Genomic DNA, 10,679 nt, shown 5'->3' with positions numbered 1-10,679 from the left:
TGAAATCTGTGAGTCTGTTTCTGTTTTGTAAATAAGTTCATTTGTATCATTTTAAAAAAAATTAGATTCCTCATATGAATGATATTATATGATATTTGTCTTTGTCTGACTTACTTCATTTAGTATGATAATTTCTAGGTCCATCCATGTTGCTGCAAATGGCATTATTTCACTCTTTTTTATGGCTGAGTAGTATTCCATTGTGTATATGTACCACATCTTCTTTATCCATTCCTCTGTCAATGGACATTTAGGTTGCTTCCATGTCTTGGCTATTGTAAATAGTGCTGCTATGAACATTGGTGTGCATGTATCTTTTCGAATTATGTTTTTCTCCAGATATATGCCCAGGAGTGGCATTGCTGGATGATATGGTAGTTCTATTTTTAGTTTTTTAAGGAACCTTCATACTGTTCTCTATAGTGGTTGTACCAATTTACATTCCCACCAACAGTGAAGAGGGTTCCCTTTTCTCCACACCCTCTCCAGCATTTGTTGTTTGTAGACTTTTTGATGATGGCCATTCTGACCAGTGTGAGGTGTTACCTCATTGTAGTTTTTTTTTTTAACTTCCTTATTTATTTATTTATTTGCTTATTTATTTTTATTTATTTATTATTTACTTTGGCTGCACCAGGTCTTAGTTGCAGCATGTGGGATCTTTGTTGTAGCATGTGGGATCTTTTTGTTGCGGCATGCAGACTTCTTAGTTGTGGCATGTGGACTCTTAGTTGCGGCATGCATGTGGGATCTAGTTCCCTGACCAGGGATCGAACCCGGGCCCCCTGCACTGACAGCACAGAGTCTTACCCACTGGACCACCAGGGAAGTCCCTCATTGTAGTTTTTTTTTTTTTTTCTAAACCAAATATTTATGTATTAATCATTGTAGGGTGGGAGTTTGAGTAATTTTTACTTCCTCGTTTTTGCTTTTTTTTTTTTTTTTTTAGTTTTATTTATTTATTTATTTATTTTTGGCTGTGTTGGGTCTTCGTTTCTGTGCGAGGGCTTTCTCTAGTTGCGGCGAGTGGGGGCCACTCTCATTGTAGTTTTGATTTGCGTTTCTCTGAAAAATTAGTAATGTTGAGCATCTTTTTGTGTGCTTTTTGGCCATCTGTATGTCTTCTTTGGAGAAATGTCTACTTAGAGGATCTCACTGTTTTTTAAGGCTGAATAATACTCCATTGCATATGTGTGTGTGTGTGTGTGCCCATTAATCTGTTGAGAGACCCTTAGGTTGTTTCCATATCCTGGCTATTGTGAGTATTAAATACATAGAAGCAGAGAATAGAATGATTGTTGCCAGGGGTAGGGAGGGGAGGAAAATGAAGAGAGGGGAGAGATGTTGGTGAAAGGGCACAAAGCTGCAGTTAAGTGGGAGGAATAAGTATAGAGATCTGGTGCACAGCATGACGACTATAGTTAATAATACTGTGTTGAATACTGGAAATTTTCTTAGGGAGTGGATTTCAGGTGCTTTCATCACAAAAGAAATGGTAACTATACGAGATGATATGCTAATTAGCTTGAATGTAGTAAGCATTACACTATGGATATGTGTATCAAAGCATCATGTTGTTTACCTTAAATATATACAGTTTAAAAATGAATAAAATATCATTTTGAAAAAAAAAGGAGTAATCGTATAGGAAAATTTTGATAATAGAATTCTCTGAGCACTAAGAACTTTTGGTCATTAAAAGACACCAAGAAGCAATTAGAAAGGCAAGCCAGAGAGTGGGTGAAGTTATTTGCAGTATATAACAAAGGACTCATGTACAGAGTAGATCAGCAACTTTAACAAATCTCATTTCACAAATGAAAACAACCAATAAGCCGATTAGTATATAAGAAGATACTCTACATCATTAGGCATCCAAAAATGCAAATCACATGACTACCAGAGTGGATAGAATTGAAAGGATGGCAGTATGTTGGAAATTCGGGTGGAGAAGAACGTAACTTGTATTCTGCTGGTAGAAAGGAAGATGGTTACTAGCACCTTGGACAGTTCTTTGCCCCTGTATATTAATCAATTAATGTGTGGATATTCCAAGACACAGTCATTCAACTACCAGGTTGAATCAAAAGAAATGCATAGACTATCTACGTTAAAGATGTATGATCGTGTTCATAGCAGCATTATTTACAATACCTCAAACTCGAATACTTAACTGTAGAATGGATAAATAATTTATGGTATATGCATACAATGGAATAACACATAAGAAAATAGAATTTAACTTATGCTACAAGAAACAACCGTGGATAAATTTCACAAACATAATGTTGAACAACGGAAGTTAGACACAAACATGAATATCTTGTGTTAGTACACTCATATAAATTTCATAAACAGTCACAACTAAGCAATGGGATTAGAAGTCTAGATAGTGGTTATATTTGGCTGGAGGTTATGACCCATAGTAGCTAAGCAGGGGTTTGTGCAGTGCGGTGATGTTTGATTTCTTAACAAAGATAATATTTACATGAATATATTAATTTTTAATGCATCAGCTGGTTCCCTTGTAATATGTATATTTTCTTAGTATCTAACAAAGTGAACTCAGTCCCTGAGAATCCTGCAAGTTTGCCTTCAAAGTTGTTATTAATTTTTAATCAGTCAAACCAGACCACAAGCTTTTGTAGCTTGTCTTTACATATAAATATAAATGTCTATACATATAAATAGCATTTGCCTTCTTTCTAGCCAGAATTTACCACTTTCTCAGCTTCTCCGAAGTGAAGACCGCTTATCATTTTAACTTTTAGAGCAGGAGCACATTGGGCATAGCTATTTCACCATTTCTCATATATTAGAATCATCTTTTTATTATAATATAAAAGAATTAGTACATGACTTGGGCTTCTGGATGTAATACAACATTGATTGTGCCATGAGTTCTTCTGATGGCTCGAATGATGCCATTCTACTCTGATGCTTTCCCCCCACCTTCTCTTATTCATCTGCCTGCAAAAGTCTGGAAGAGGTATGTCCACATGGAGGAGTGTGTGAGTGTGGGGATACGATGTCCCCCTATAAGCACAATTTTAACAACATATTAATTTCCTTACATTTCAATTATTATTCTTTTTAAGGTCCAAGATTCAGCAAAGTCAGCCTAAATCAGAACTTAACATTTGTATTGCACCAGTGTGGTTTTGCTTTTGCTTTTGCTGTACTTTGCTTTTATATTTATCTGTTCATTTGTCAGGGTTAACATGTCCTTGGTTGTATACAATAACACTATCTCTCCCCAAGGAGAAGTTAATATACTCTATGAAAATATTACTATTATTATATCTGCTCATTTTTTTTTTTTAGATCTCCCAACAATCTAATAATGCTTTATCTATTCTCTTGCTTTGCAGCTTTACTGATTCTTATTGTAAATTTTTACTATCTTCACTATCCACACTTCTTCTACCGTTTGGAAAAGAAATTATTTTTCTCTAAACAAATCATGCTTTAATTGTCAGCAAACAATACTTGCAAAAATGGAAGCTATTATCGCCTTGCTGATCTGTGAATCAATATCCAGGAGACATTTTATCCAAAACACTCAGATCAGATTAACTCTGCAGGTTGGCGTGCTGTCTGGGAATAAGGGAGTGAGATTTAGGGACACTGGCAAGACCAGCCAGTGAGCTCTTCCCCTAATAAAGCGCTGTTTATTCCCTTAATAAAACACTCTATCAAATCTCTTTTAGCTTTTATAATCTGCATAGGGGAGTTCGGCTCTTGATAATAGCAGCCTAGTTTGTGACAGACCAACTTTTGCCCTGAGAACTACTGGAAGAAACTGGACAAAAACAAACAAACAAAACTGAAGATACAAAGAGATCTACCTTTAAGGCAGTGGGTATTTGGGGAACTAAGATCTAAGGAAAAGAAAAAAGCCAAGAGATGTGAGTCTAGCGTTTGGCTCCATTCTCCACTCAAGGCAATGACAATTCTAAAAGCAGTTGCTAAGAGACTGAGAAGAAAAAAAAATTTTTTCCACAGTCCTGTGGGAATGGGAGAAGGAAGCAAAAATGGAGTTTATATTCACCCAGGAGGACAGGTCCTTGAAATCAGTAAGGGTTTCTATTGGGTCCCTTGTATCTCCACACAAGATTATAGGTGAACCAGAAACCAGCAATCACTAATACGGAAACATCTAATTTAAAATCTACTCAGTTCCCAGTTAGATTAAGGAGATCATCTCTAATTCAGCTGTCTTCCTGAAGCAGAAGTAAATCCTTATTCCATGTTTTTAGGTAAATATACAGGATTCAATAAATAGAATTTGACATAGAAGAAGAAAAGACTAAGAACCAAAGAAAAAAACATATAATAAAAACAAATGCAGAAGAAAAGCAACTAAAATATCAGATATATACCTTGAAATAATGATAGTTAAAATGTCCAAAACATTAAAAAAATAAGAGAATTGGCAGAGAACTAGAAACTCTAATAAACTACACAATGAAAGTTCTAGAAATGAAACCATACAAAACCGAGACAAATGCTAGATGTAGTTTGAGAGATAGTTTAGGTGGAAGGGTGAGAATAAAATACCAAGAATGAAGCAGGGAGTGAAAAAAGTATGACAAATACTAAAAAGATTTTTCTTTTAATTTTTAAGTTTTTGGCCATGCCACACGGGATGCGGGATCTTAGTTCCCCGGCCAGGGATCAAATGCACACCCCCTGCAGTGGCAGCGTGGAGTCTCAACCACTGGACCACCAGGGAAGTCCCTAAAAAGAATTTAAAAGAGATACTGGACTTGGGTAAAATTCTGACATATGTGTAATTGTAGTCCCAGAAAAGAAGAGAAAAATAATGGGGCAGAAGCAATATTTGAAAATATAATGGCACTCAGTTTTCCAAAATTAGGGAAAAACATTAAGCTACACTTTTAAGAAATGATATAAACCTCAAACAGGATAATCACTAGAAAACCATATCTAAACACTGCTAAAGTTCAAAGACAAATAGAAAATCTTAAAAATCAGCCGGAAAAAAAATATGCATTACCTTCATAGCAGGAACCCTAAGAGGCTCCAATGGCAGAGGCTCTGTTATAGGAGTTGGGGTGTTGTTTCTGGAGAACCCCCCAAGTCTCTTTGTTCAGGTCCTACAGAGCCTGTGACCTACTCAGTTTTCTTTCCACAAAACTCAACTTTGTGGTCCAGAGTGTGTGTCTCTCATATGCAACTAAAATTCCTGACTGCTGGGAAGGAGAACACTGAATATTCAGGCATCTCCTTGACGTCAAAGAACCAAACATTTAAAGGAATATCAACGAGAAATAATTAAGATTCCTCAGTAGAGACATTACAACAGAAGGTAGCTTTATGAGTTACATTTGGATCTCACATTAAACATCTGGAGAATTATAAGTACTTGGAGAACTGAAAGAGTTATCTGGTGAAACCAGTTTCTGAACAGAGAGCCATGTGAGCTCAGATACCAAAAGAGAATGTTCTAGATGTGGAAAGGAAGATATAGTCAAATGTTGATGTAGGGAAGGTACCTCAAGCTGTAGGAACAGTATCTGGACTGCCATTCAGAATATATTCAGGCTTAAGCATTATATCTAAATACAAGAGAAATACTTTAAAAGTCCTTTTGTACAAAAACAATTAACATGAAAGAGTAAAAATTTAACTTGGAGTGGGGGTAATATGTTCAAAAAAGAGAATGCATAAAATTATATATCTTTAATTTGCTGTTCTCCCTTTACATTAATTATCACTAACCTTTGAAATGGAAGGAGAAAAATATTTGGCCCTAATTTTCTTTTTTGGTGGTGTCTTTGTCTGCTTTTGGTATCAGGGAGATGGTGGCTTCATAGAATGTCTTTGGGAGTGTTCCCTCCTCTTCAGTTTTTTGGAAGAGTTTGAGAAGGATGGATGTAAGTTCTTCTTTGTATGTTTGGTAGAATTCGCCCATAAAGCCATCTTGTCCTGAACTTTTGTTTGTAGGGAGTTTTAAAATTACAGATTCTATTTCACTTCTAGTGATTGGTCTGTTCAAATTATCTATTTCTTCTTGAGTCAATTTTGGTGGGCTGTATGTTTCTAGAAACTTGTCCATTTCTTCTAGGTTGTCAAATTTGTTGGCAGGAAAGAGAAAAATATTTAAGTGAAAGTGGAAGCATAAGAAGTGGGATAAGAGTTTCATGTGATTTAATGATCATTTAAATTTCCAAATTTGTAAAATAATCTGAGTTAGTATACTAAAAGAATGAATAAAGCCATGTTTCTGGTGATGGAGTGGGCCGGGGGGAGGCTATTTACTGGAAGATGGGAATTAGGTAGAATCTCCCACAAATGACTGTTCATTCAGAGCTCCACAAATAAGATGGAAAATTATGTAATTTAAGGAGCACCTAAAAGAGCTGGCAACATTTAGGTTACAGCACAGAAGAGTAGAAATGGGGAAATACTTGCAAAATTGTCATGTGCAGGACAAAGCGCCCATCTTTTAAGTGTTTATGTAACAGAGATCCTCATCTTTTCTAGTTATCTAGGAGAATTACAGTATCTCACGGCCTGAGCCTAGACCAAGGAGTGGAGAAGTGCCTTTCTCATATACTTTCATCCTCTCTTATGTCTCTTTTACCTAAAGTTTGGCTTAAAGAAATTAATGTTTGTGTCAGTAATGGTTTTCCATGAAAAATAAAATGCTTCTTCAGGTAGAGAAGAGAGTTGAGTTTCCTGGGTACCTGAGCCCTGGAACCAGCCAACCTGTGCTGGAAACCAGCCTCCACTTACCACCTGTGTGACCTGAGGAAAATTAGGTGAATTCTGAGTGTCTCAATCTCCTCATCTATAAAATGGGGATAATAATGTATCTTTTTCTAAAGCTGAAGTATAATTATGAATGTAAAGCACTTAGAATAAGCAATTCCACTTCCAGGTTATATACCCAAAAGAATCGAAAACAGATATATGAATAAATTTGTGTACACCCATGTTCACAGCAGCATTATTCACAATAGCCGAAAGGCAGAAACCACCCAAGGTCCATCCACGGATGAATGGATAAACAAAATGTGATCTAGCCATACAGTGGGATATTATTCAGCCTTATAGAGGAAGGAAATTCTGATACAAAAGGACAAATATTGTGTGATTTCACTTTAGGAGGTACCCAGAATAGTCCAATTCAGAGACAGAAAGCACAATGGTGGGTGCCAGGGGCTGGTGGAAGGAGGAATGGGGAGTTATTGCTTAGCGGGTGCAGGGTTTGAGTTTGGGAGTATGAAAGGGTTCTGGAGGTGGGTAGTGGTGATGGTTGCCCAACAGCGTGCACGTCATTAATACCACCGAACTGTGCACTTGAAGATGGCTGTAATGGTAAATTTTATGTAGTGTGTGTTTTACTATAATTTTTGAAAATGCTTCCGCTAATGCTTAGAGCAGTGGTTGTCAGTCAGGTGTCAGGACTAGCCACAGTGTCGGCCTCCCCTGGGACCTGTTAGGAAAACAGATTCTCGGGCCCCACTCCCAATCGACTAAATCCTAGACTTCGAGGGTGGAGCCCAGCCTTGTGTTCCAACAAGCCTTCTAGGTCACGCTGATATACGTGAATGTTAAAGTTTGAATTTTACAGAAGACAGCTATAAGCAGTTGCCAAATACTAGCTTATCATGATATCACTCATCTTCCTTTTCTGTATTCTTTAGGCTTCCTTGATTTATTACCCAGAAAATATTTGTGCTTCTGTTTAATTCCATATTTGCCTTCTTGATAATACCTACTCTGATGTCTCAGCCAAAATGGCTAACAGAAGAAGGAAATATTTAGGGATAAACCGTACAGTAAGTTATTGGCTGGTAGAGGCATCTCCCCAAGGCTTATCTTTCATGTATTTGAGTAACAGATAGACCAGAGGTCGTTTCCATAGTAACGCATACTCTGCAATTTATAAATTGCAGAATGTAGAAGGAAATTACTGAAAATGCCTGTGGAAACTAAAGTTTTTCTGAAGAATGTTTGTAATACCGTAAATTGGCATGTTCCCTCTCATGATAAACCTAGAGGTTATGGGTTATTTAAATGGGTTGTAAGCATCTGGGGGGCCATTGTAATCCTCATTAAACTTCCACTAACCGTAGAGACCTCTTTATTCTTAAAATGAACATGCTGTGAAGGAACTCATTGCAAAATACCCAGACTGTGACAGACATTAACCTCCTACATCAATAGCTTCTACTTTTACCAAACTCCAGTAAAACCTAGGAATTCTCAACTCAAAGTACTTTCCTTCTGCAATCAAGTTTGCTTTTTGCGAACCCATAGATCACATCACTTTCCCTGTTCTGAACAAAACCTAAACCAGATTCCTTTCCCTCATTTTCGTCAGGCCTCCAAATTGGTAAACTCTTTACTCGATTCTTGGTAACTAAAGGTTGTTTCTTCAGGAAAGTAAGCTCTCAGAACATGCAGCTAACCCTGGTTTTTGCAGGGGCTAACAACGTGTACTCGATATTTTGGAGGAATGACTGTATAATGGATGTCTATCAATGGAGTGCTGGACCCCATCAGTGGATCTGAAAGCTTGTCTTGGTGTAATTTCAGGCCACCTGTGATGATGTGTCCCGAAGTGTGTGTCTTAGGGCTCTGGGCTGGAGCCAGTGAGACTTACTTTGAGCTCAGCTGTGCCACTTATTATGTGTCCTCCTGCAGGTCACCTGGGCCTCAGTTTATGTATAAATTAGACTAGATGCTCCCTAAGTTTCCTTCTAAATCTAAAGGTGTTATGACACTTCCCCCCAACCCACAAGGGGAAGTTTCTAAAAGCAAGCTGGATGTTCATAATTAGTGACTAGTGACTCAGAGGGAAAATAAATATAAAAAATGGTTTCTGATTCATGGTCAGCTTTCACTGGAGGAATCAAAATGAAGCAAAACTCTGAGTGCCCATTAAAGGATAATTTGGTTTGGGGAAGGACATAGGCCTATATATACAAAACCATCTTTAGAAACGTCACCTAGAGATGACCCTCTGAGCCCTGTGTATGAGGATTCCACCAAACTGAAAGGGACCTTCTGGGGAAGGGGAAGGTGGTGGCTTCATTCGTAATAGCTAAATAATGCAAAACCTGAGTGTCATTTATGTTTTGTAGAGGGGTCAGATTTGATCCTGCTCAAATTGAAATGTTCAGCAGAAGTAGTTGTGTTTTGTTTTTTGTCTTCTCAGTGTTCTATAACTTGTTTTGGATCCCAACTCCTAAAAGTAGCAATCTATGGCAAGGAGATCAGGAACCCACAGGATGATTTAAAAGCAAACAAATTCAAGGCAATAATTTCTTCCAGTTCAAACCCGTCTCTTTCTGTTAATTCTAGTTCATTAGGAGAAAGAACCAGCAAAGTTTAAATCCCTTTTTCTGGCTGTTTCTCCATAATCTACGTTTCCTTTTTACCTCCTTATTTCTGAGAGGGCTGCTGGGTGAAGAGGGAGACTTAAAAATCCTAATGATGTATGAAGTCATCCTCTGTTCCCTCTGCTGTCCCCCTACATGTGAAGCCTGCTGAAGCTCCTGGTAGGTCTCCCTTTGAGTGGCTTATCTTTCCTGCTACTGATTGGGGGGCGGTTGATGATGTCTGGTACCCACTGCTGTTTCTAGCCTTTGCCTCCAGTTAAAAGGCCCCCACTCCCTGCCGTCTCCTTGTCCCACCCCGAGACCTCCACAGGTCACTGGCTGAGGGTGTCCTTGATGTCCTCCTGATCGCAGCACATGGGAACCCCTGGGGATTGTGCTGGGCAATGACATCTGTGGGGCTTGGACTCAGGGCGCTATCGCAAGCCTTTTATCCAGGACCACTTTTCACCCTGTGCTCTGTGTAGCTCTCGCAGCATCTGAGTGATGACGTGCAGTTGGCACCCTGAGCGGGGAGTTCTGGTATAGTTTCTGTCACTCACATCCCCCTTGACCTAGTCCCAGGGGCACGAAGGATGGTGGTCCTCTCTCCAGGTTCAGGTCAGGACACTGAACCTAGTAATGGCACCACTCTCTTTCCATCAACAGAAGCTCCTTGCTTTTTCATCCTGACAATAGGGATTTCACATTCAAGCAGTCTTCCATTCGACCTGCTACCCTACATCATTACTCACAGTGAAACTCCATACTCTGAATCATCCTGGCTTAGTTCTTACAATGCAGGAGAAAGATTTTGAATTTAGTTTACCCTCTTCTCATGAACAAAGCCTATTCATCCGTCAAAAGCTATTAGATCACTTGGGCTCAAACGTCGTAGTTAAAAGTCAAATGCAGAATAACTGATGCTGGGTGTTTTCCTCTATCTTTTAACAATCTGATCTTCCTTGATGCAACACATGCCTTGGGCCACATAGAAAACTATCTGACACTGATTGGGAGGCTACTCTGTGCTAGGTTGTGTTCTAAGCCCTTGTTATATTGATTGAGTTAATTCTCTCAACCATACTAGGAGACAGGTACCATTAATACCCCCATTTTGCAGAGGAAACTGAGGTTTAAGTGAATTAGAAAACTTGGCCAACAGCATGTATCTAGCAAGTGATGGAGCTACTATCTTGGGAAAGTGCCACCCCAAGAGCCATAATGAATTCATTTTTATGAGCTATATATACTGTTTATTTGTGATATATGTTTAATTATTATATATGTTGATATTTATTATTTATAATATCTATTATGATCTAT

General features: G+C 38.3%; 1 non-coding gene across 1 annotated transcript; it reads right to left on the bottom strand.

Moving 5' to 3' along the window:
- Positions 1-755: 755 nt before the first annotated feature.
- TRNAD-GUC lies at positions 756-828 on the bottom strand. The gene has a single exon. It is a non-coding gene; the product is annotated as a tRNA-Asp (tRNA).
- Between the last annotated feature and the right edge of the window lie 9,851 nt (positions 829-10,679).

The sequence above is a fragment of the Balaenoptera musculus genome, chromosome 19 (assembly GCF_009873245.2).
Source record: "Balaenoptera musculus isolate JJ_BM4_2016_0621 chromosome 19, mBalMus1.pri.v3, whole genome shotgun sequence".
NCBI classification, from domain to species: domain Eukaryota; kingdom Metazoa; phylum Chordata; class Mammalia; order Artiodactyla; family Balaenopteridae; genus Balaenoptera; species Balaenoptera musculus.
The sequence above is the reverse complement of the archived record's forward strand: the minus strand, read 5'-3'. Positions and strand labels throughout refer to the sequence as shown.